A 27,244-nucleotide genomic window follows, 5' to 3' on the forward strand; every position below is an offset into this window, starting at 1 on the left:
GCCTGCACGTGTTAGTCTTGCTTGGCCAGACCTTCCTCCACAGCGCTGCAGAGGAAGGTCTGGTTAGTCCACACAGCATTCCTGGATGGGAGAAAAACATGGGCGGTGCTAAGCCCCGGAGTCTCGGGAAGGAACCTGTTTTGGTGGAACACGTGTACGTTTAAAAGTAGTTTTAGTCGAGCAACAGAAAACTCAGATTGGACAGATAGTCTAGCTAGCTGTCTGGATTTACCCTGCAGAGATCTGAGGAGCAGTTAACCATAGTCCTCACAAATCCACCGGAGTTTAGAACGCCAACACAAAGAAAGAGGAAGGTAATGGACATCCGGCCGAAAAAGGACATCCGAGCGGATATTTCGGCAGCAACGAAGCATTCCCAGAAGTGGAACTTTGTCGATATAGACTAGCAGGTGTAGCATAGGTAAAAATAGCTTGCTGACGTAGAACCTTGCCCCATTTGAGACCTCAGCCATCCACATTACTTTGTGATTCTGTCACATACTGTTCCCTACAGAGCACTTAAAAAAGTTAGTTTGATCTAGATAAAGTCTGCTGTATGTATGTAAACGTGCAACCCGTTCTCATTCCGAACTCGTAAAATAAGTACGTTTGGTCAGTGGCCTTCAGCGTCTGATGCGACGAAAAAGGCACCCTTCGGCGTATTTGTGTAACGTACTGGGGAGAGCCGCAGTTGGATGAGATTTAGCGAGTGGTATAAGGAGGTTGGTTGGGGTGGTGGTGGATGGGTAAAACACCGGACTTTCACTCAGGAGACTTAGGAGACTCGGATTTGCGTCCCGCGTGTGGCATTTTTGTTTCCCTGTCTCCGGCGTGCGTTTCCCGGCTTTTGAGGTGTCCTTTCCCCGTTGTTTTTCTCCTAAACCCAACCTCCGCGATTCTGTTATTGTCGCGCTTCACCCGCGGCCGTCTCCCGGTGTGTGAGGCGTCCTCCCCCGCTTGGCAATAGTGGCGACCAAGCACGTTTACATGAGACGCTAAAGGAGACTTTTAACGTCAATAAGAGCGAGAAAGGCTCCTGACCGAACGTCCTTATTTTACGAGTTGGGTGTGAGAATGTGTTGAAACGTGAAGGTTTGCTATGGTCATCAAATACCATCAAAATAATAGTTCAAACTTTTCAATAAAAATGTGGTCCAGTTTTAACAGAGGGCTGTGCTGTTTGGGGGGGAAAAGTAAAGTTAATGCCACAAGCCTCTGCTCAATGCAATCAATTTTACTTTACTTTATCTCCATTATTATTTAATCATCATGTGTCTGTCACATTGTGAGCCAGAACCAGAAGCTAAAAAACAATCTACTACACATTAGAAACAGCCCAGTAAATAAATACATGTTAAGTGCTATACAGAGGCAGTGAAAACTGAATGGAACAAATAAATAAAAGATCAATCCAAGCTTATCCAGCTATCTAACAAATAAGGTTGGGCATCGTTTTGATTTGAACAATTATGATTCCAATTATGATTCTTTCTTTCGTTTCAGGTTCTAAAGATTTTCAATTCCGATTATTTGAGGGGTGGAGTTTAAATGGGTCACATGCTTATTTCACAGATAAGAAGGAAAAAACTAAAATTTGAATGGTAATTTATAGCTCTACCGCGTTGTCAGCGTAAAATAAACCCACTTTAGAGCGGCGCTTTCTGTGCTCCGTGGCTGCAACACAACGGCCGCCTGGAGGTACGGTGGCCGCCATGGAAACCAAAACTTGCGCGTCTTAAATTTGGAACCAATCATCAAATTCCAAACGATTCCAATGAAGAAACAATTCAATTGGAATCGTGATTACCAAATAATACCAAGTTTGGATCCGGATCTCGATGCCCAATACTATGAGATACTCATAGTAGGTCTATAATACAAATTTTTGCTTTAAGACACTGAAAAAAAATCCCTATGCTGTTTCCCATCCATACAGGATCCACAATTACAGTAAGAAAAGTACAGCTCAGTTAGGGCAGAGACGGGTAGATAAAATACAGGCTGCCACAGATCTAAATAACAAGGGAAACATTTTATTCATAAATTGCATTCCACCATTCCACCTTTTCATGAAAGAGCTGTCAAGACGATGCCTTTTGATTCTTTTGGAGCGACTCCGAGTCTATGTGGCCTTGAGTTCACAGTGTTCAAGTTTTCAGTTTTATTCAAGTCAAGAAAAAGAAGCAGTCTGTCAGTCCAATGTAGTTAGTTTGATATACCATTTATGGTCTTCTGATATTATTTCATATCTTTAGCTTTTTCCATGCCAAAGTTGGCAGGACACAGCAGTGGAAGAAGTATTCAGATCCTTTACTTTAGTTAAAAGTACTAATAGCACACTGACAAAATACTCTGTTACAAGTAAAAGCCCTGCATTGAAAATGTTACTTAAGTGAAAGTATGTGTCATCAGGAAAATGTACTTAAAGTATTAAAAGTAAACGTACTCAATGCAGAAAAATCCTCTCATTGTAGAAAGAGTAAAGGATCCAACCAGTTGTGTGTTTAATGGTCTAATCATCTCAGCCGGACTTGTAGGCCCTTATATTGTTGGCTACTTTAATTTATAAGAAAATATCGTATTGTATGTGTTCTGTGTGCAAAACTCTTCATTTGTAAAGTAACTAGTAAGTATAGCTGTCAGATGAATGTAGTGGAGTAAAAAGTAGAATATATATCTCTAAAAAGGAAAACTGCGAAAGTGAGGACTAATGTTAAATATAGATGTGTTTCAGTTTTGGGGGTTAAGTTATGGAATGAACTTAATGATGAGTTGGAAATGTGAACGTGTGTTGAGTTTTCAAAAAAGCTTTCAAATCTAAAATAATGAAGACATATGACATAATTTGATTAAAATGTAAATTTACTAGGATCAAGTATTTAGTTCACCTTATCGTGGTGGAGAGGTTTGTGTGTCTCTGTGAACCTGAGGGCTGTGTTGTCTGGAGCTTTGTGCTCCTGGTAGGGTCTCCCAAGGCAAAGTGGTCTCAGGTGAGGGGCCAGACAAAGAATGGTTCAAAAACCCCAATGGAAAAACAAGGTAGAAATGGAGTGACCCTGCCCGGAGGAAGCCCGGGGCCCCCGTCTGGAGCCAGGCCCAGACGGCGGGCTCGTCGGCGAGCGCCTGGTGGCCGGGTTTGCCACAGAGCCCGGCCGGGCACAGCCCGAACAAGCTACGTGGCTCCCATCTCTCCAGCCCATGGGCCCACCACCTGTGGGAGGAACCGCTGGGGTCGGGTGCGCTGCCACATGGGTGGCAGTGAAGGTCAGGGGCCTCGACGGACCAGACCCGGGCAGCAGACGCTGGCTCTGGGGACGTGGAACGTCACCTCTCTGTGGGGAAGGAGCCGAACTGGTGCGGGAGGTGGAGCGCTACCGGTTAGATCTGGTGGGGCTTACCTCTACGCACAGTCTCGGTTCTGGAACTGTACTCCTGGATAGGGGTTGGACTCTTTTCTTCTCCGGAGTTGCTCAGGGTGCGTGGCCAGGCGGGTGTGGGAACCCAAACAACCCCCGGCTACGCGCTGCGTTGGAGTTTACCCCGGTGGACGAGAGGGTCGCCTCCCTACGCCGCGGGTTGTGGGGGAAAACTCTGACTGTTGTTTGTGCATATGCACCAAACAGGAGTTCGTGTATTCGGCCTTCTTGGAGACCTTGAGTGGAGTCCTGCATGGGGCGCCAGTGGGGGAATCCATTGTTCTGCTGGGGGACTTCAACGCACGTGGGCAATGATGGAGACACCTGGAAGGCGTGATTGGGAGGAACGGCCTCCCTGATCTAAACCAGAGTGGTTGTTTGTTGTTGGACTTCTGTGCTAGTCATGGATTGTCTATACTTACGAACACCATGTTCGACATAGGGATGCTCATAAGTGTACCTGGTACCAGAGCACCCTAGGTCAATGATCGATTTTATAATCGTTTCATCTGATCTGAGGCCGTATGTTTTGGACACTCGGGTGAAGAGAGGGGCAGAGCTGTCAACCGATCACCATCTGGTGGTGAGTTGGGTCAGGGGTGGGGAAGACTCTGGACAGACCTGGTAAGCCCAAACGTGTAGTGCGGGTAAATTTGGGAACGTCTGGAGGAGGCCCCTGTCCAACGGACTTTCAACTCGCACCTCCGGCGGGAGCTTTTCGTGCATCCCTGTGGAGGCTGGGGGCATTGAACCAGAGTGGACAATGTTCAAAGTTTCCATTGCTGAAGCTGCGGCGAGGAGCTGTGGTCTTAGGGTCTTAGATGCCTCAAGGGCGGTAACCCACGAACACCGTGGTGGACACCGGTGGTCAGGGAAGCCGTCCGACTGAAGAAGGAGTCTTTCCGGGATATTTATCCCAGAGGACTCGGAGGCAGTTGCAGGGTACCGAAGGGCCCGAAGGGCTGCAGCCTCTGCCGTGAAAGAGGCAAAGCAGCGGGTGTGGGAGAAGTTTGGAGAAGACATGGAGAAGGACTTTCGGTCGGCACCAAAGTGCTTCTGGAAAACTGTTCGCCACCTCAGGAGGGGGAAGCGGGGAACCATCCAAGCTGTGTACAGTAAGGATGGGACACTGTTGACCTCAACTGAGGAGGTAATAGGGCGGTGGAAGGAGCATTTTGAGGAACTCCTGAATCCGACTAATGCGCCTCTATGTTAGAGGCAGAGCTGGAGGATGACGGGGATTGTCGCGTGATTTCCCGGGCCGGAAGTCACTGATGTAGTCAAACAACTCCACAGTGGCAAAGCCCCGGGGATTGATGAGATCCGGTCCAGAAATGCTCAAGGCTCTGGGTGTGGAGGGGCTGTCCTGGTTGACACGTCTCTTCAACATTGCGTGGAAGTCTGGAACAGTGCCAAAGGAGTGGCAGACTGGGGTGGTGGTTCCCCTTTTTAAAAAGGGGACGAGAGGGTGCGTGCCAATTAAACAGGGGTATCACACTTCTCAGCCTCCCTGTAAAGTCTACTCCAAGGTGCTGGAAAGGAGGGTTCGGCCGATAGTCGAACCTCAGGTTGAGGAGGAACAATCGCGGATTCCGTCCTGGTCGGTGGAACAACGGACCAGCTCTTCACTCGCAAGGATCCTGGAGGGGCCTGGGAGTATGCCCAACCGGTCTACATGTGTTTTGTGGATTTGGAGAAGGCGTATGACCGGGTCCCCCGGGAGAGCTGTGTGGAGGTGCTGCGAGGAGTATGGGGTGAGGGGGTCTCTACTCAGGGCCATCCAATCTCTGTACGACCAAAGTGAGAGCGTGTCCCGGGTTCTCGCAGTAAGTCGGACTCGTTTCAGGTGAGGGTTGGCCTCCGCCAGGGCTGCGCTTTGTCACCAATCCTGTTTGTAATATTTATGGACAGGATATCGAGGCGTAGTCGGGTGGGGAGGGGTTGCGGTTCGGGTGGGCTGGGGATCTCATCGCTGCTTTTTGCAGATGATGTGGTCCTGATGGCATCATCGGCCTGCGACCTTCAGCACTCACTGGATCGGTTCGCAGCCGCAAGTGTGAACGCGGTTGGGATGAGGATCAGCACCTCTAAATCGGAGGCCATGGTTCTCAGCAGGAAACCGATGGAATGCCTTCTCCAGGTAGGGAATGAGTCCTTACCCCAAGTGAAGGAGTTCAAGTACCTTGGGGGTTTTGTTCGCGAGTGAGGGGACAATGGACCGGAGATTGGTCGGAGAATCGGCGCAGCGGTCGCGGTATTACATTCCATCTATCGCACCGTTGTGGCGAAAAGAGCTGAGCCAGAAGGCGAAAGCGCTCGATCTACCCGGTCAGTTTTCGTTCCTACCTCACCTATGGTCATGAAGGCTGGGTCATGACCGAAAAGCAGATCCAGGGTGCAAGCGCGCGAAATGGGTTTCCTCAGGAGGGTGGCTGGCGTCTCCCTTAGAGATAGGGTGAGAAGCTCAGTCATCCGTGAGGAGCTTCGGAGTAGAGCCACTGCTCCTTGCCGTCGAAAGGAGCCAGTTGAGGTGGTTCGGGCATCTCGGTAAGGATGCCCCTGGGCGCCTCCCTAGGAGAGGTGTTCCAGGCACGTCCAGCTGGGAGGAGGCCTCGGGGAAGACCCAGGACTAGGTGGAGGGATTATATCTCCAACCTGGCCTGGGAACGCCTCGGGATCCCCCAGTCGGAGCTGGTTAATGTTGCTCGGGAAAGGGAAGTTTGGGGTCCCCTGCTGGAGCTGCTCCCCCCGCGACCCGACACCGGATAAGCGGACGAAGATGGATGGATGGAAGTATTTAGTTCAATTTAGTTTTGTTGGATTTCTGGGTGATTCTTTGGGGATTATGGGATTGGCAAAAATAAGCCTTGGCTTCAGCCTATTCCTTTTTCGGTTAGCTACTGTGGCAAATTGTGGGAATTACTTGTTTCTTTCACGTATGTTAACCAAAATAAAATTATTCATCATCATCAATGTAGCGGAGTACAAGTAGTAAGTGGCATGAAAAGAAAAGACTCAAGTAGAGTACAAGTACCTCAACATTTGGACTTAAGTACAGTACTTGAATAAATGTACTTAGTTACATTCCAACACTGGCAGCTGTCATTGTGTGAGTGTGTGTGTGTGTGTGTGTGCGTGCGTGTGTGTGTGTGTGTGTGTGTGTGTGTGTGCTCACCTGAAACACACTCCCTGTGTCCCTGTGTGTCCCTCTAACAGATGAAGTATCACCTTGGTTACCTGATCCCCTCAGTGAAAGGGACTCACTTACTCTAATGACCTCACATGTGGTGGATATCATATAGGGAAGGTGGAAGGGCAGGCCCATTACTACTGCAATTACTTAACAATCATGGAGCAGGACACCTCACGGGTTGATAGAATGCATGTCTGTAATGGTGGAAGGCCTATTGTGTCCTTGTGTGTGTCAGACATGCAGAATGCAATATCATCTGATATAAGGTTCAATCTATTTGGATTTTTTTAAGACTTTGTTTCTGGAAGAAAAAAAAAATTCAGTATTTAAATCTAACCAGTTTCAAATGAATACATTTCAAGTTTTCTTCTATAATATTATCCTTGGCAACGTGGACAAATACACTGTAATTACCTTTGATGTAAATTTACAGCTAAAATCTCACAGTATCGTACTGTGTTAATGTTATACAGGATCATACTGTAAGTGGCAATGCATTCTGGGAGAAAATAATATTACAACACTATCTGCGAATGTTACAAGTTACAGGTATTTACTGTTAATACCAATGCATCTTGAGAAAAAGGGAAAGGTGGGAATTATTACTGTACATTTAAATAATACAGGCTGTAACTGTCTGTTAACTGTCTATTTACAGTAAAACACCTTAAACTTTAAAAAACAGTACGCATTCTGTAAATAAACAGTAGTTTACTGGCATAGCTGCTGCCAGTATATTACTATAAATTTATGTTGAAAAGTTGTACAGTCCTGGGCTATTGAGACTCTTGTTGATCCACCATACTTCCCCCATGACAGGAAAACTCTAAGATGTTAATTACTAAAGAGGAATGAATTTACAGGTGAAAACTATAGTAAAAAAACAAATAATCATGCACACTGTGAAACACTTGTACTCACTTTATTACTCAATATTGCCAAAGAATCCAATCAAAGCTCATGATAATCACAAAATATATATTTCCAGTCTTTATGCTAAACTAAGCTAAGCTAACCAATCGACAGCTGTAGCTTCATACATGTACAGATATGAGAGTGGTATCAATCTGCTCATCTAACTCTTGGCAAGCAAACAAATGAAGGTATTTCCCAAAATGTAACACATTTTCTTTAACACTGAATGTTTCTATTGTTTATGGATACCTGTCTAATTCATCCTCCATAGTCTCGCATTTGTCAAACCTATCTTCACAGCGCTGTGGAGTAAGGTCTGGCTCCACCATAGACGCATTCTGGGATAGGAATAGCTGCAGAATAGTCTCTGGAAGGAACTTGTTTTGGTGGAACATTTGCACTCCGCAAAAGAAAACACCACATACAAAATTAAATGAAGTTAACTGTAAATTAGCTGATACATGGTTAAACCTCATTGGATCTTACCAGTGTATCTCCGTGTGTACTTTGTCCACAGCAATCCCACCAATCAGTCCCAAAACATCCCAGTTAGAGAGGAAACGACGTAAACATATTCTTTATAAATCTTTACCATCATTCCCTGAAAGAATCAAGCAGGACAGTCTAAATGTTCTTCAAAACATGACATTTTCAGCATGTATCTTTTTAAGTCTAAGGTTGTTGTTTCCAGAAGCAAAGGGATTTTGAAAACAGTCAGGCTTTATCCTATGTACTTCCGTTGATCCAGTCTAGAACCTCAATAATATCAGGGATGGATGGGATGTCTTAAAGGGATACGCCACCGTTTGTTGAAATAGGGCTTATCACGGTCTCCCCTAGCTGTAGATAGGTGGGCCAACGCATTTTTTGTGTATGCATTGTTTTAGTCCGGTGCAACACCGCAGCGCCGCCACTAGTTAGCTTAGCGTAGTGAATGGAATCCTATGTTGCCGGTTAGCATGTTGTGAGTAAAAGTGAGCCAACAAAAGACAAAAAAAAACCTAATTACTTGCACTGAGACAAAAAATGCGTTGGCCCACCTATCTACAGCCAGGGTAGACCATGATAAGCCCTATTTCAACAAACGGTGGCGTATTCCTTTAATAGTACTATTTACAAAAAAGAGTGATCAGTCCATTATATCAGGCACACACATAACCTGCATGCTTTGCAGGTATCTATAGATAGACCTACAAGTTATGTCTCTGCAGAGCAGATGCAAAGTGTGTGCAGTGAGAACGTGAGGCAACCTGGTTTATATCTCTTGATGTGCACATCAGAAAACTGCAGCGTATGCATGCCAATGTCATGTTCAGGCCCTCTTAGCGGCTGTCTGTGTGAATTAGCATCCTTGAAGGGACAGAAAAGCAGTATGGCTCTCTGCAGGGTGGCTGTCACCTCACTCTCGGGGTGCCAAGGGACGACGAAGACATAAATAAGTGATGGGGATATTTTTAACCCCCCTCGTGAAATCAGTGATAAATTGATTTTATTCCTGCAATGCCCGTCAGCAATGCATATCCTCCTTTGATTCAGGCTGGCAGCCGGTGAAGGTGCTATGAATTTTTCATTGTCTCAAAAATGAATCCCCCCTCCCTTCACACCCCTCCCATTTTTTCCCGTCTCCTTCCTTCTCCTTCGTCTCTTTCTCCGTCTCGTCTCAAATCCTTTATGTCTGTTGTCTTACTTCTCTCACACACTCTGTGCTCCTCACGTCTCTGTTTCCTCCTACCTGTTTCTCTCACTTATCCAGATACTATCGCTGCTTCACCGCTATATTTTCTGCATAATGGCTTCTCATTGACTTTGACTTCCACAAGCAGCTCAATGTCGACGCTAGACTCATTGTCACCGTAGTTAACTTGTAGAGTTAAGTCGACGCGACTTAACTCCAGTTTCAGGGAGAGCAGGAGTCTACTCATTGTGACAATGCTGAGGCAATAATACAAAATGAGTGTTTGACACTAATTAAGAATGTATGATTCATGATAGTGAGGTCTTCTGAAGGGTTTGGGTCTTCATTATTTGGATAATAATAGACTTAACGTAGACTGGAACACATACAAACTTCATTTACTTTTCTTTTGGAGACAAACGTGGGCATTTTAGTGGGGCTCCTACATGGAAAGGTTTGTTTTCATCTGCAAGTTTGAATTTAATGTTAAGCATTAAAAGTGTATTGTATTGTCGGGAAAATAAATAGTTTCTCAGACTACATTTAGATTGTGTGAATCTAAAACAAAACTGGAGCCTCTTAGGGCATTCTGCAATAGACTTGCATAGTGAGAAGTGCCATTGGTTTTGTAATTATATATATTTTTTTCTGTAATTTTAAGTTTTTTGTATTAAATGTTCATACCAAAGTGCATTTCAGCTTAGGTTGGAAAAAAAGTGAACAATCTAAATATTCAGTGACTATGAATCTTTGAACTGAATTGAACAAAGTAATTTGAGACTTCCACCTCTACTAACCGCTAGGAACGACTGAAAGTGAAGTGAATTCCGGAGAGAGTGAACATAATGAGCCATTTGAAATGGAAGGCAGAGGGGAGTCTGTTGAGCATTGATAGAAATGTTCCTCGTCAACTCTGCTCTGCTTTTTAAGTAGTTCATTGCAAATGTGCAGCTCTGACTCAGAAATATCTAAATTCTAACCTATTGATTCTTTTCATCACCCTGTAAGCTGTTGTTATAGCTACATTCCTTTTCACTAATCCATAATGGATTTTTGAGATTTCCTCCATTGAATTGTCCGGGGCTGTAATTGTTTTCCGTGCTCACTTGTTGAGACTTTGATTTAACTTTGGGTTGTGTTGTGACCTAGCCTCTGTTCAGTCTCCTCTGTCAAAAACCTTACCCAAAATGCAGCGTTGACCCAAGCAAGCGCCTAATTACCTGATTAGATGAATCACCTATCCAAATGCTGGCATCACCCCAGACGGGTGGAGACAGGAAGCACTGGGCGGAGAGCACAGTAATGAAGAATCTCTCTTCTGCTCGCCTGGCAGAGGGTTGGTTTATTTATCGAGGGGCGATGGGGGAAGTGGGATGGGGCCAGGGGGAGCTGGACATGTTAAAATCACACTAACTGGAGAGGTCAGCACTGCCCCCCACCCCCATCCATTCCCTGCTCCCTCTTTGCCTAGAATTCCCACCTCTCGTTTCTCTTTTCCTTTGTTTACCTAAAGCTATAGTGCGTAGTCTCCCCCATGAGGAATTCTAAGTAATGACAACAAAACTGTTGGCGCGTCCACATGATACAAGCCTTCCGTGATCACGCATCAACCCCACCCCTCCTCCATGCAGTTGATAGTAGCCAAGGAGGACACAGAGGATAAAAAAAACAACATGATGGGGCGCAAGGATTGGACAGTTGGTAGAGCGTGCGCCCATATGTAGAGTAGAGGTTTATTCCTCGACGCAGCAGGCCCGGGTTCGACTCCGACCTGCGGCCCTTTGCTGCATTTCCCCTCTCTCTCCCCGTTTATGTCTTCAACTGTCCTGTCAAATAAAACACACAAAAAAATAAAACATAATGGACTCTTCAGAAGAGGCAATTATATGTATATATATATATATATATATATATATATATATATATACGCAACAGTCTTCTGAACGTATATATCCACTAGGGAGCAGATCAGGGCCGTATCATCCCTGGAAGATATTCCTGGGCTGGAGTGTGGAACAGCTGCTGACCTGCCTGTGAAATGATATACCGCCTCCACGTTTATGTGCTGAATTGCATCTTGCAAATGCGTAGCATTGATTTCAGAAGACGTGCAACAACCTACGCTCCAAAGCAATGCAGGAAAGGTCTTCAATCGCGGACGCGTAGTTAAAAGCAAGTATATCGGCACTTTTAGGGAGACTTATAAGCCAAGAGAAAACTCACTAATTTACTGCAGGCACTAAACTTAAGGTATTGTGAAAAAAATAAGGAAGTATCCTAAGTTTTGATGTGTTTCATGTCCCCAAAGAACATGTTAGAAACTCCCTCTCACGGTGTATAAATTGGCAGGGCCCCTCTCATTGATCTCTTCTTCTGAAGCTAAGTATTGTATTGGTTTTGTCAATTCTCTTAAAAGCTGTTTTGCTGGATTCAATGTTGTCCCCAAATGTAATAAACAATATATCCCTTACCACTTTTTGGAATGCAGTTTTATTATACACAAAGGGGATGCTTTACAATAAACAAGGCCATTTCTGTCTATTTTAGTTTTTCTCTGTCCCTTTATCTGCATGTTGGCGTCTGGAAACAAGTCTATTCTTCTTCACAGATAAGGCTGGCAATATTCTACATATTTCTTACTGTCAACAAATCCTATTAAAAGACCAAGAAGGTGTTAACCCGCCTCTAAGATCTGGTTCCCACTGGTTCCTAAGTACAACTTAGGCCACAAATATATATATTTTTTCTTTTAAAGGGTTCAGAAATTCCTTACAACTGCTAGCCACTGTAGTTTTCAGCAAACATTACTCAAAAAAATGCAATTACTCTGGACTATTGTCAGCCGAGGTTTAATACACGTGTGTAAGTATTTGGGGCAGCAGGACAGTGTGTGTGGGACTGTGTCAAAATAAAGTACAGCGTGTGTGTTCATGGTAATGAAGAGACATGTCAGCCAGTTCAACAGTGTGAGTCACTGATGTGTTTTAATAGTTTTTTGGACAACAATGGAGCTCTATGACGTAGTGGAATAAGATATATCAGGCTTTTGAAAACACTAGCAATACACATTCATTTTTTTTTTTACCTTGAAGGTTAATAATAACCTTGGAAATAGTAATGTAACTCATAGCACAGTAAATTCTCCAGCGCTGGTGGCCTTTGTCCGTGGATGGAGTCACCAGTACCTGATTTGAAAACTTGAGTCTGTGGTTCCATCTGCTGATGAATATCCAGTAAGTGGACGTTGTGCTACAATTTATTTGTCATATTCATTGTTATTTAATTTTTGTATGGTAAACAATACCAGGTATACAAAAAACTATAATGATGTTGAAAAATCCTTAAGAAATGCATGGTGTCATACATTTGGCAGGTCATCTAGAAAACCTTATTTTTGGGTTAGGTTTAGACTAGTCTACATCCATGACGTTCCATTTCCGTTGCCGAGAAAATTCCGCCGGATGTCCCTTTTTTCAGCCGAATGTCCGTCCCCTTCCTCTTTCTTTGTGTTTGAATTCTAAACTATGGTTATCTGCTCGACTGCTCTATCCAATCTGAGTTTTCTGTTGCACGACTAAAACAACTTGCTCCGTCTGGCGCTTAGCACCGCCCAAGACGATTGTAATTGGTTTAACAAAATGTGCACTGTGGAGGAAGGTCTGGCAAATCGAGACTATGGACTATTTAGGCAAAACTGTAATAGGTGGTTTCTGTTTATTATTTTGGCATTGATTCACCCCGAAGGTAAGCTTCTGGTAGCTAATTATTAAGATATTTTGTAAAATGTTTGTGTTTGGTTGTGGCAATTATTTCATGTTGAAGGAATACATTGCTATTGTCAATTCAATTTCCACTCTCCCATTTCCTTTTTTTGTGTGTTGCGCTCTGACACTCCTAGACCGGGGCGTAACAGGGGACACTAAGACTACACTTGTCAGATTTGATAAAACATGTTGGTCTCTATCTTTATCCCCTTGTCCTTTGTCCTCTCCTCCTTCCCACTGTCTCTATCGTCTCCCCGTAAGCCACAGGAACCGTCCTGTCTATCCATCCGTTAGCTCCTCTCAGGAGATCTCACTAGGCCAGAGTCATGGATGGCCCCTTTGAACCAGTAGGGATACGCTCACTTTGTCCTCGAAGCATGTTCACTCCCTCAGCACATGCCCCTCTTGTCTCTCATCCCCTCTTTTTTCCCCTCTCAACTTTCGATGCCTCTCATGTCATCTACCTGCCTTCCTGGCCTCCCCTTTGCTCATGTAACCACGCTCAGTCGCACTTCTATGGCTGGCTGGTTTAAGCAACCCCTTGACTCTGCGTGGTGTGTAGAATGACGAGCAGGAGACTCAATCTTTTATGCCGCGATGGGCCTGTTTGTTATCTGAATAGGAACAGAGTATGTACTGGTCAGTCATAAAGTTGGCTTACAGTTGCTTACACCCAGCATACTTATAGTCTCTCATGACTGGCAATGAATAAACAGCCATGCTAAAGTTACAACAAATACAATATGATAATATGGTACCTGAATAGGAACAGAGTACTGTATGTACTTGTCAGTCATACAGTTGTCTCACAGCACACTACAAAAGAATAGCATGTTATTTTAGCACAGAGGCTAACTAGAAAGTGCATTATGATGCTATTTTAACATGGTAGCACTCGAAAAAGTACAAGAACCCACTTGTAACTCTTATTAATATTTTCATAAATCACAGTGCACATATGTTCATACAGTGAATGTACGGACAGAAATACACAATATTTGTACACCGTGGTGCACTCGGCAACTCACCTTGGGCACATCCTTCATAACTGGCAGATTAATCAACAGCCAGTGGCATTTATCTACTATCTTTAGAGAGAGGGCGCCCATGAGCCAATGAATACACATTGATATTAAATAACAACAATTGCAAGTGGAATGGGATAATGTATAAACCCTGTTGCACTCATCCAAATCTATTACTTTCCCTCTCACCCTCCCTCTCATCCTTGTAACCCTGTACTTTAGAAAATTAAATTGAAATTATTAAAATATGACAACAGGAATGACGTAAATAGTAGTCTTGCATTGCCAGACCTATCTCCCCACTTGCTGTGGAGTCAGGTCTGGCTACACCAGAAATGCATTCTGCGATAGGAGAAAAAAAACGCTCTGGGTTGTTTGCATTTCTTTAAACCAATCACAATCGTCTTGGGAGGCGCTAAGCTCCAGACGCAGCGATGGTGGCTCTGCAGAATAGTCTCAGGAAGGAACTTGTTTTGGTGGAACATTTGCACCCCGCAAAAGAAAACCCCACATCCAATATTAAATGAAGTTAACTGTTGACACAATCCAGTAACGTGAGCTATTTAAATTAGCTGGTCCATGGTTAAACTTGATTGGCTCTTACCAGTGTATCTCCGTGTGTATTTTGTCAACAGTAATCCCACCAATTGGCCCCAAAACGTGAGAGGAAATGCCGTAAACATATTCTTTGTAAATCTTTACAATCATTTCCTGAAAGAACCAAGCAGGCCTGTCTTGTTGCACAATACAAATCTTCAAAACTTTACATTTTCAGCGTGTAGCTTGCTAGTTTGAGGTTTGATGTTGTTGTTTCCCGGATCGAAGGGATTTTGAGAACGGCAACACACAGAGAGCGAAAGGTGAGAGGCAAAGCCTGACTTTTTATCCTTCATCCTGGAAATGTACTTCCGTTGTTCCAGACTTGGTAAATAGAAACAAGGACAGGGCCCTATTTCTATATCGGTTACACTATGCACAATTGCATACTTTTCAAAAAAGACAGAGCCCTACTCATAATCCTGCATGGCTACTGGAGAAGTTTAGCTTGCTGATGACCCTGGGCCTTGGCTAGTACTGCTTTAGCTGCTTCTCCACCCTCCATATTTACCAGCACCACACCACTGAAAGTCTCATTACAGTGCCATTGTCAGCTAATAAGACACAAGGGGTGTTTTTTTTTATGGCCCGAGCCTCTCACCTGCCATTGAATGTGGGGAGCGAGATGGTAAGAGCTGAAGGAATTACCTATAATAAAACCTAATGAAGAGAACATGATGAAGCATCATCTCCTGGAGTCCCTGTCTATTAAGCCTGCCTGTTATGATGCTAATGAGTCTTTTTTTTATTGTATCGATGCAGGGTTGAGCAGATTATTGGGCCTGTAGTTTTTATGAACATTAACTACAAGTAGTCTCCGCACAAATCACTTTTATACTGTTTTGGGACTGCTGCTGTCTTTAATGGAGAACAACAGAGACAAGGAAAAGGAAAGAGAATATAAGAACGGAGTTGACACTAAAGAGTCAGTCTGGCTAATAAGTGGTGCAAGAGAAGACCAAGAAACAAGAAAAAATCTTGTCAATGTTTTAAATATCTAAACTTCTTCAGACCCAGTGTTCAGCAGAATAGACATCATATGTTTAGATCACTAAACATATGACATATATTTCAGCCAGCCTGAAAATTATCTCAATTCTGCCAATAGAATCACAGTTCACAGGTCACAAATATGTACTATTTTCTTTTTAAATGAGGCTCAGTCATTTCCTAATCCGGCTGGTCACTCTAGGTTTTAGGAAACATAACTCAAAGAGGAGGAAATCACCGTCTCTGAACATTATCGGCCGATTGAATGGGTGTTATCAGTTGTTATCTCTACCATAGATATGAGGCAGTATGCCCCTACTCTACCTCCTAGTTGGCTCAGTAGGCCAATATCATCGATTGGTAAGCCAATGAATGTCTCCAGTACCCGGAGGTCTGCGTTTATCCACCGTTAAATCTCCCGTTGGATGACACACTTCATACGGGTTGAAAATCAGCAACTTTCCCTCTTTAGCTTTTAACTTAGCACCATAGCAACAATAAACAACACTGGCTCTAGCTGTTGCTGCTTCCTGTTTGGTGCACACCCATTGGTTGTTGACAATGTTCATGTGATTTAACTTTAATACCAAGACTTAAAACTTACAATAATATCAAACACGGAAAATCAAGACGAGAAAAAGTTTCTTATGGAAGGTTACTTACATAATGTTCTTACCTAACACAATCGTTAGTATTTCAACTGAAACCCTTTACTAAATCTAGCCAAGTAGTTGTGTTGCCTAAACCTAACGAAGTAACATTTGTCTTGTTACACAACGGGAACCCCAGAGCGTTAAAAAGACCGCACTAACGGCAACTGTTACCATGCAAACAGATGATAACGTCATTCTGAATCTACTAGTAGGTGTAGCAGGCCCTTTCTTTCCCATATCTACGAGGCTGGTAACAACTGAAAACGCCCATTCAGTTGGGTGATAACATTCAAAATGGGTGAGGAAATAATGCACTTGTTGGTGACTATTTTCAGCAATGTATGAATCCATGTATTGGTGCTGTACTAAGTATTTTCTGCAAATGTAGTATGTAGGGTCAACTTAAAATAGACAGAACTTGTTAGTAGGATCAAGTCATTGTTGGTCTTGTACTTTAATGGGATTTGTTGACGATAAGAAAAACATATACTGTCAGGGGCGTAGCACTAAATTCTGGGTCCTGTAGAAAGGCATTCTCTATGGGCCACTCCCCGCATCCACAACTATTCATTCTAGCATCTTTTTGGGCCCTCTTCACACGAGGGCCCTGGGTACTCAGTACCCTCTTTCCTCCCAGTCTGACACCCGTGTATACTCTAATACTTTTCAGCCTTATCCTTAAACTTTATTTTGTCATTGAAGACGGTTAATAAAAAGGTTACTGGATAACATTTTAAAAGCTAAGATTTCTTCAGTTCAAAAACTCAAAACAGCTGTCAATTGATCACAGGCTTTAATAGTGTTAATCTGCTAATGTGACACAGGCATAATGCTGCATGTGCCGTAATCCTTTGAGACGCCATCAACATGTCCTAGATATCACCAGTCAAAGGCCTGTGTGTGTGTGTGTGTGTGTGTGTGTGTGTGTGTGTGTGTGTGTGTGTGTGTGTGTGTGTGTGTGTGTGTGTGTGTGTGTGTGTGGCTAGCTGTAAAATAGTGTTCTGAAATGCAGGATGTTTTGAGTCCTAAGGAATGGTAACTGACCTCATAGCTTTAATTTCACTGAAAGAAACTGAATTCACCTGGATCTCGTCAGTACAACACTCAGAGGATGCATGATGGGAACATTCTGTTACGCTGTCCAACTAAAATAGGATACACAGAGCGTAGATCACAATAATCATGTACAGGATTACAATGGAAAATGAGGCACATATTGAGTTGAAGATCAACAGTCAAAAAAGCCCCTTCAATCCTTATTTCCCTTTGACTTGCCCAATGTTTGAAAGCTTGGTTCCCCTCTCTGCTTTTGTAGTTGTTGTTTTTTTACAATGGAGGCCATTGCAATTGTGTGACATGTGAAGATGAGACCTGAATGCCGTAAAATCACTGAAGGGTCCATGGATGACCACTTCCTTAGCTATCTAGTATCAATCTACAGACCTATACTGAACTACAGTTGTGTTCCTTTGTTAGCTAGACTTTTTAATAACAATTCATTTGAAGTTCTTTTTGAGTCCTCGCCATTAGCATCAGTACAATTAACCATGTTTGGAGACAGACAATTTTTTGTCTGCACGTATCATTGCCAAGTGTAAATAGTTCTGGTAGCCTGACATTGTCAGACCAAATCACAAATGCTGTTAGTCTGGAACCTTGCAGGTCATTTTCGATTTCCAAGAGGCGATATCAACGGCTGTCAACCAAAATGCCTCTGGATGCGATTGGATAGACCTACAACCAATCAGAGCAAGGAAACGTGGTTTAGCGCTTAGCTGACGGACAAATGTAAACACACTACAGTGTGCAGAGATGAACTGTGATGGTGTAGCATCAATATGTCTGTGAACGAGTATTGCCGCTTTTGCCATCAATTTGAAAATAGAAGGTTCCACATGAGGTGCAGCCATCTTGGTTGTAAACAAAAATGCCTCAAAGGCGCTCCTCTTTACTAAGCTGGGTTTATGCTCGCCGTAGTGTGTCCCTGGTGCCAAGCCAAACATTTATGTCATGAAGCACAAAGGCTCCGCAGGTTGTCAGTCATTGTCTGAAACAGCCCTCGTATAAGATAAATGGTTGTGATTGGCCCGGCTCTCAGCTCAGGATCTTAGCTGCTGGAAATCTGTCTGATCGGAAGGGAGACCAGACATATCTGCTGGTTCCCAAAGTGTTTTTCACCATGCTCTGTTTCCACAGTTGTAAAAAGATTTGGCGCAATAGTTCAAAGTGAACTCATTTAAGCTGCAGATTTTAAGATTTTTGAGCACTGTAATTGTTAGTGGCTCACATGACACAATTTTGTACTAAGTGATTGGATGTTTGTTCTTGGGAGTTAAAGTTGTTCACTTTTTAACACAGAACCAGATGTTTCCTACCGCTATTTTTAATCTTTTGAACTGATGCATCAAAAAATAAACTGTGTGTTACAGGATTTAGTTAGAGCTAACCAGAGGGATGGAGTGAACAAATGCAGTTTAAAAGAAGATTAAATCAGTGGCTGTACAGTCCTTCTCTCAGCATAGTCTACATCCACGATGTTCCACTTCTGTGATTGCTGCGTTGCCGCGAAATTCTGCTGGATGTCACTCTTTTCGGCCGGATGTCCGTCCCCTTCCTCTTTCTTTGTGTTGGCGTTCTAACCTCCAGTAGATTTGTGAGGACTATGGTTAACTGCTCCTCAGATCTCTACAGGGTAAATCCAGACAGCTAGCTAGACTATCTGTCCAATCTGAGTTTTCTCTCGCATGACTAAAACTACTTTTGAACGTACACATGTTCCACCAAAACAAGTTCCTTCCCGAGGCTATTTTGCAGAGGCACCGTTGCTACGTCCAACGCTAAGATGATTGTGATTGGTTTAAAGAAATGCCAATAAACCAGAGCATGTTTTTCTCCCATCCCAGAATACTGTGTGGACCAGCCAGGCCTTCCTCAATGCGACCTGTTAAACTCTGTTTAAAAAAAAACGCGGAAAGTTACAATGTGGGCGGGGGCACTGTTTTTCAAATATGAGGTTAACTATCAAATAAGGCAAACTCACAAACTCCTGCAAGCAGGGTATCATATCAAAGTCATAATTTTGGTATCATGGCAACACTATTGTGTGCTGTATTAGTGAACGCACCACTGTTCATACGGCCATGATGTTCCCAGCTGATTCCATTCAGCCTCCTTCCACCTTTTTCGTATGTTAAACAGCTATTTTGTATATATTTCTATTAGTCCATTTCATATTAACGTTGATTATGTTTGTTTGTTTGTTTATGTATGCACCAACCACCAAGGCAAAGTCCTCGCCAGTGTAACTGTTACTGGGGCAATAAATCTTTTATGATTCAGATTGGGACTGTTCAGTGAGTAGTAAGTTCACTTGATCTCTGGTTTAATGTTCAGTTCACTGCAAAACTAGCCAATACTAACTCTGTATCAAGTTTAATGGCACAGATCATGTGACTTTGATGCCTTTAAATACGCTTTTAACGAGGAAGTAACGTATAGAATTGCAGCTGAGCTAACGGCGCTCTCAGTCACTCACTGCTAAAAGCTACTGTAGTGTTTGTATAATCTGGTAACCCTTTAAGTTATAAAATAAACTTGACTAGGGCTGCGCGATATGAGGAAAATATGCAAGGAAGTTGTTGAATATCACGATTATTTGCGTAAAAATAAAAAGCTATAGTACTGCTTTCAGCATTCTGCTGAAATACAACAAACTGCTGGTTGAATTTGAAACAAATGAAAGGAAAACATTTGATTGAATATGAAAGGCAAATATCTGTGTCTTTCGCTGTATGTGGCAGCCTTGTGTTTATTGTGGCAGTTGATATTGTGATGACAATCAAAAAACTACATATTGTGCATCCCTAAATTTGACACACGGTGGGTCATTATGCAGAGGCATGCATGCACAGGATGTGTTTGTGTGTGTGTGTGTGTCCTACCAAAGCAGAGAATTAGCGCCACACAGTTTATTATAGGCTAAGTCTTAAATATATTTGGAATATCAATTGAAATATTCACATTTTACACCCAAAACATGCTTTTAGGGATATTGTAGTCAAATATAGTGATTGTGATGTCATACAGGTAGCTACAGTGCAAGTGTAAGTCAAGGTGCATTCATTGACTACAAATTGTTTTAACACTGACATGAAAAATAAAAAAATTGATTCTTTAACCCCCAAGCCACCAACACACATCAGATACACATAAAGATTGACGTTTTCAGTAGAAATAAATGGGCTTAGGAATGTTGGAAAGTATTAAGAGACAGCTTTGGTCTATTATAATAAAATATAACTGTGCAGAAATTTTGTGTTGTGGGTCTCGCCCAGGGTGTTTTTTCAATGTAGAACCGCCACTGCTCTGTACGCAATTGGATAGTCCTTCAACCAATCAGACCAACGATCCGGGTGACGTAGCAGCGACAGCGGCATCAACGGGTTGCTGCGCTTCGGTGGCCGCCATGTTGAATATAAACAAAAAGCTGCTTGGTCGCTTCTCTATTGTCATCAGGTGGATAAGCCAGTTTGTAATTGGTCCCCACAGATTTTACACGGAAGCAGGATAGAAAAATATACAGGTTTCCAGCCTGATCTACAGGGTGAAATGAAATCACCGGCAGATCGGGCTGGGTTTACCCAGTCTTGGGCCGCACAGATGTAGCACTGGGAAAATCAAAGTAAGTGAGCAGGACCTAGCCATTGTTATGTAGTCCAAATGCCAACTTCAACCACAGCCTTCATGTCTATTTTTAAAAGGGCCCCCACTTTATAAAATTGCAGCACCGTCTTGACAATGTGAGAGAAAAACACAGTCATTCTGTTAAGAGCTGTGCAGGTAAAACTAAATGGAAGTGTAATTTCACTATATTGTCGGCTTCCTACTTTTTAGATCTTTAAGTTTTCCCCGCAGTGACTCAGATCCTGTGGAGACCAGTTACTGTATGTCAAAGGAAGACATATGACTGGCTTTGGATTCTTTCAATTTTGTTGTACTTGGCTATTCAATGTAATAGGCTAATTCTTTGAAGAGACACTCAAAAACACTCAGAACTTAAAGGTATAATAAGCAATAAGCAATGCTTGTTCTACAAAAGTAATCCCTCTCAATCATCACATATGACCCACTTAATCACAAAAGCTACATTTGGCTCTGTGAATTTTGATAAGTGTAAATTGGATGGATATATACAGTAGTATGCAAGATTTTAAGGTGGATCTCCTTTACTAGAATTTAAAGGGCAAACGCCAAGCATTTTCCCATCGCACCTCTGAAAGTAAAGGATTCCAAAATAATGTCCCTCTTGGTGTGATGTTTTTGTTTCTCTGATATTTTTGGTTTTTACATTTAGGACTTTCAATTACTATTCCATGGAGATACAACTCTAATTCTCTTCTCTCACCAATTCCAGCTTAAGTTTTCATTAGCGTTGCTTGCTATACTATATTCCTTAAAATTAATCGGAAATGCTTAGGTTCTCAGGAAAAAGTAGGCTCTGTTTCAGCGTCTGCCTCTTTAAAGGAGAATTCCGGCTACTCACCAACACCAGATCGATCACACACAAAATGGATGAGCTACAAATACACACGGAACTGTTGCGTGATGATTATCACAGAATAAGCCTGGCTGAACACACTTATCACGGACGGAAGCTAGCAGCTAACAGCTAGCAGCTAGCAGGGCGAGCTAGCTACCGGCAGGATAGAGACAGGGTAGGTGAATTTAAACAGTGTCTGAGTTGAGGGCCCTGTTCATGTTGCACAGACATTTTAATTGCATTTTGTGTCTGTTAAGAGGCACACAGGCACTCTAAAACCTGCCCCGACAACTGCCGTTTTAGCTCATTGGAAGCTTGTAGAGGTAGCTGCAGCTACTCCAGTTTTCTAGGACCGATTCAGGTCGGGGTTTTTTCAATCGAAAGTACTCGCATATTTATAGCAATCAAGATTAACGTAAAAATAGAATAGTTTTTTCTCCTTTAATTAAGGCCCCCCTGCCAAAAAAACACAGTCAACATTTCCAGCATCATTCTGTTCTCTGCATATGCGCTCTCGGTGTCTCTGCACCGTCATTGTAAGTGCACAGTAACGGCACTTTCCACCTATTTATAGTATAGTTGTGACATCACAACCACATAAAGTCCTGAGGGCTTGTTTAAAGGCACAGTTCATTGTGCATTTTTCCTTAGACTGAGCGTTTTGATACTAACTGCACCTGGACCTGCTTGTTAATCAAAAATCACTATTTAATCACTTTTTTTTAACCTTTAATTAAATCTGGAAAAGTAACTGCGTTAGAGATAGACTTGAAATTTTACAAAAAGTTAAAAAACACTGAGAAAGGGATGCCAATAACTTTTTAGTTACAGTAGCCGCCAGCACAACCAAACTTTAGATTAAGAGATACAGTTAGACAATAAAAAGTTAGAGTAGGAAACAACTAAGACAACAGTGCCACATGTCCTCCTGCGTGTTCCTGTGTAAGCAGCTCCGAGGCAAAGATATTTGGTTTTCCCTGCCTCCGTGGGCCTTCCAGTCTGCAGAGCACCTCTCTCCTTCCTAGCCAGCAGCGCTCAGCAGATGTTTCGGAGGGGCGATCATCAAGGCTCCGGCTGTTGCTATGAGACTGGTAATAACCATTTAACAGCACAGCATGCTCCAGCTAAAGTTGAACTGCTTTTCGGTTTGAGTCTTGCTGAGCTCAATAACATTCATACTGCAGTATTTCCTCGCTATTAAAAACATGGCTGGTCCGTTGATTAAATGTTACACAGGAACAGTGATGCAGTACACAGATGGAGTTTAGTGCAAACATACTCCAAGGAAGGAAATAAAGGTTACTATGTGACAACGTGACATGACAGCGTTTTATTTCTGGGATTGTTCAGGTGCGGCAGAAAATTCCGCCGTATTTTGAGGACTATGGTTAACTGCTCCTCAGATCTCTGCAGGGTAAATCCAGACAGCTAGCTAGACTATCTGTCCAATCGGAGTTTTCTGTTCCACGACTAAAACTACTTTTGAAAGTCCATTGATCTGCTTCAGTTTCAGGGTCCAATGTTGTGCATGCAGGTCCACTGTCACACTGTCAAGGCTTCCGGGGACATTTGAAATATCACAGAGACAGCATTAATGTTATTAATATCTCTAGTTCTGTGTTGTGATTGGTTTAAAGAAATGCCAAAAAACCCTAACCCTAACCCTAACCCCAGCACTGTGGAGGAAGGTCTGGCAATGCAATTTTTTATTTTAACAGAAGTAGGCACAATAATGACTTGCAAATGCTGATAACACAGCAAAAAATATATAAATATATATACCTCACACTGTGAAGCAATAAGTCTAGGTAGACATCATCTTTTGAGGCATCCATTTGCTGAATATACATCAACTGTCCCGTCAGCAGCCTCTGTTTGATTTCATTGTTCAGTCCATTCCACCAAGGTCACCCCACAATCTGAAATACACATGCTTTTAAGAGTAGTTTGCACAAGAGATTGTTTAAACTAGGGCTGCACGTTATGAGGAAAATATGCTATAACTTTGCTGAATATTGCGATAACGAAATTACCAAACAGATATTAAAGTGTACTCAGTTCTCCCTGTCCGCTGCTTTCGATGTTCCGTTATTGTACAAATTGAAAATTTAGTTGAATATAAAGGAACCACTAAAAAAAGAATGGCGGTTTAGTTTTCTACTGATGTTTTCTTTCAACTAAATCAAAAAATCTCAGTGTCTTTTGTGATATGTCGCAGCCTTTGGTGATGTGTTTATTGCACAAGTTGATATTGCGATGACGATAATAATAAAAAAAAAAAAGATGTATTGGGCAGCCCTAGTTTAAACATACTTTTCAGAAAACACATGGAAAAGTTGAGACCAACAGGTGTCTCAGGTGTGTATAAGGGAAAGCACAACACACACGTGAGAGGATGGGATCAGCAGCTTGGCTTAAGGCCTTTCACGCGCCGCACGCGCGCACGCACACACACACACACACACACACACACACACACACACACACACCTTCTCCACTTCTCCTCTTTCACAAGGAGAGCCTTCCTTCGACAGAGTCATGCTTGCCTGCCTCCCTCCTTTGCTCTCTGCTTCCTATGGTGTTCCCCCCACCCACCTCCCTGCCCTGTGTTATTGGTCTGCAATGGAGCATGGCGGCAGATGAGGTCCTTTGACACAGGGACAGAAATACAAGAGGATCGGGGCCACAAATAAAACACAGAGCGCATTCCTTTCTGCGGGCCCCCATTACCGACGCTATCTGGCGGCGCGGGTCATGCTGTTGCGCTCACAGTCGAGCGAACGCCCACAAGCACGCTGCTTCCTTTGCGTCTGTCTCGCTGCTGTTGGACCTGATGCTTTTTTTTTCCTTCCAGGCTGCAGTCTATAGTGTCAGTACTCTGAGTAATGTGATCCTAGCTCTTCTCCTTGTGGTGCTAATGTATTTGGAGTCCCCCCCCCCCACCCTTGGGGCAGCAATTATTTTTTATCAGCCTGTGAAAGTTGGTTAAGTGCAACAGAGTGAGGGTGAACAGGCCAGCGCAGGAAGGTATGTGGGGACTAAATCATGCCCTCAGTGCCCCACTGTGCATGAGACGACAAGTTACCCACCCCTCGCGCACGCCAGCAATACACACTCAACATCAAGGAAGCGAGCGCTATTATTGCTCAGATATTTTCCCAGAGTTAGAGAGTGACTGAGGGCGAGAATTGGAAACAAATGAAGTCATAACGGAAAAGGGGACCCGACCGGGGGGGGGGGCAGGAAAGGGAAGAGGAGGGTTATTGGGAGAGACGCGATGATATGATAACAGGCATACTAGCTTTTTTATTTAATTAGCGCTCCTCTGAAGTGCTGCACCCCCCCCCGCTGTTAGCGTCGTCTGCTGAGGTTGCTCCGAGCACACATGGCTGGGTGACAGTAAACGCCTGAACCGCCGCCGCCATTTGCATATTTTAACAGGCTAATTGGTCTAATGTATGCAGTTGTAAGCACATTAAACTAATTAATGTACATCTGATGGTTAACCTGTCAGGATACGCTGACCTTTGCTCCTTCCTGACATTTCTTTCTTTCTTTTCTTTAGCAACTTCAGTGGAGAAAGATTGACAGATCGGACACATATAATCTATAACGTGTGGCATTTTTCTTTTAAATAGTTCGCGGTCAAAAATGTGACTTTCAAATGTATATTTTTTCTAGAATAGTTTTATCTAGGGGTGATCCCCCCCCAAGTAGTTGAATATTCGACGGAAAGAGCCTGATTCGACTGCCAGTCTCACCGTCGAATCTTCGCAGTGCCGTAAAGTCCAGTTCAGACCAAAGATTTGCGCAGAGACGAGTGTAAACTTGGAGCTACTTGCAACGCGCCAGCCTGCAATGTTCTGAAACCTGCTAGTTCACACTAATGAGACGAGGTAACCTCTCCATGGGAACGCCTCTTTGTTCCGTTATAACTTCCGACTTCCAGGCTTTTTGTAGCTCAATATATCATTTGTTTCGTCTAAATATGAATGTGATAACGTCAGTGATAGTGAGATACTTGCTACTGCTGCATTTCAAGTGATGAAACGGCGAAAACGTTTTATTTCTCTGATCCACTGCTTTTATTTAACGACGCTCGCACTCTTCAGTCACTCTCTAGCTCGCTCGACCACATTCTGTGCTCGCGGGCGCTCGTTGAGACTCCGCTGCAACTTTTCCCTGCAACGTCCTAAATCGCCAATCTTTGAAGCTTTAAATACATCTTTTTAAAGTGGGTAAATAAATCCAACCGCCCCATGACATATTTAAGTTTCACTTTCCATGATCTGTGATCAACAGTTGCCCCCCCACATGATTCGATGATCAGTCGTCGATAGGCAAGACTTGACAATGCTGAATGACTGTGAAATGTCTTAGTCCTTAGTAATCATTGTTTCCTAAGGAGCACAGGGGATGTGATTCACAGAGCAGATAGGTATAACGTAGCGGAAACATTTTAATATCAGTCTGAGTAATAAACAATGAGCGCCTCAAATGTCATTAATGAACAAAACCTTCTGACCTGTTTGGAATGTCATTACTTTGGTATTTGGTTATCAAATGAAGGAAATCAATGACTGATACTGTTTTTTCAGTATCGGTATTATTAGTAGTTAATTAAACCAATATTTGGGACCGATATGCATTTACAGTGAAAATGAAAATATTTCGTCACATCGAACATAAACTTGTCTTTCTGGGTCAAAATTAAACAAACTTTTTTTATGGCGCTTTTTTTAGATACTGTTTTTTTAATCCATGGTCAATAAACCTAATTTATATGACATATTACCTAATTCTTTAGTTAAAGAAAGCTGAAATTATGAATTATTTTGACTAATAGTTAAGATCAGAGGGTATATGTCAAATTTGAGTAATTATACTGTTTTAAAACCATTTAAACACTTTTTTTCAAATGCTATAAAATAAAATAAACCCAAACTTAAATGAAAGTAATAATTAATTTGATTTGCGAATAATGTGGAAGAACTTACATACATACATCCATGTTATTTTGGGCAATAGGTTAAAAGAAACCCTTTATATTTCTGATATAATTTTTTTTGATAATGGGTCAAATTTGACACGTGGACAACACAAGGGTTAAGTCAACTTTAAATGCTTTAAGCAATTATTTAATGAATTAGAAACTGATCAACATAATCTCCAGTAACAGAGAGTCAGATAGTGCTGGGGGGGGGGGCATTAAGTCAGACTCAGTGGGGAGTGAAACCAAAGCAAAGTAGAACACTTTTTAATTTATTAACTTTATCGATTATCAGGCAAATAAAACGCAGATACAGATGATCTACAAACTTTCAAAAAAAACGACCTGAACGGTCTATCCCTACTCAAAATGTCAACGTCAAGGTGGTGCGAGACGAAAAATCAGGACATCACCAAACTCTACCTGTCAGGAAGCTGATTTTTCTAAAATGTAGCATGTAGTATGTAAACCGAAGCAAAATCTACAG

Source organism: Perca fluviatilis, chromosome 12 (assembly GCF_010015445.1).
Source record: "Perca fluviatilis chromosome 12, GENO_Pfluv_1.0, whole genome shotgun sequence".
Taxonomy (NCBI): Eukaryota; Metazoa; Chordata; class Actinopteri; order Perciformes; family Percidae; genus Perca; species Perca fluviatilis.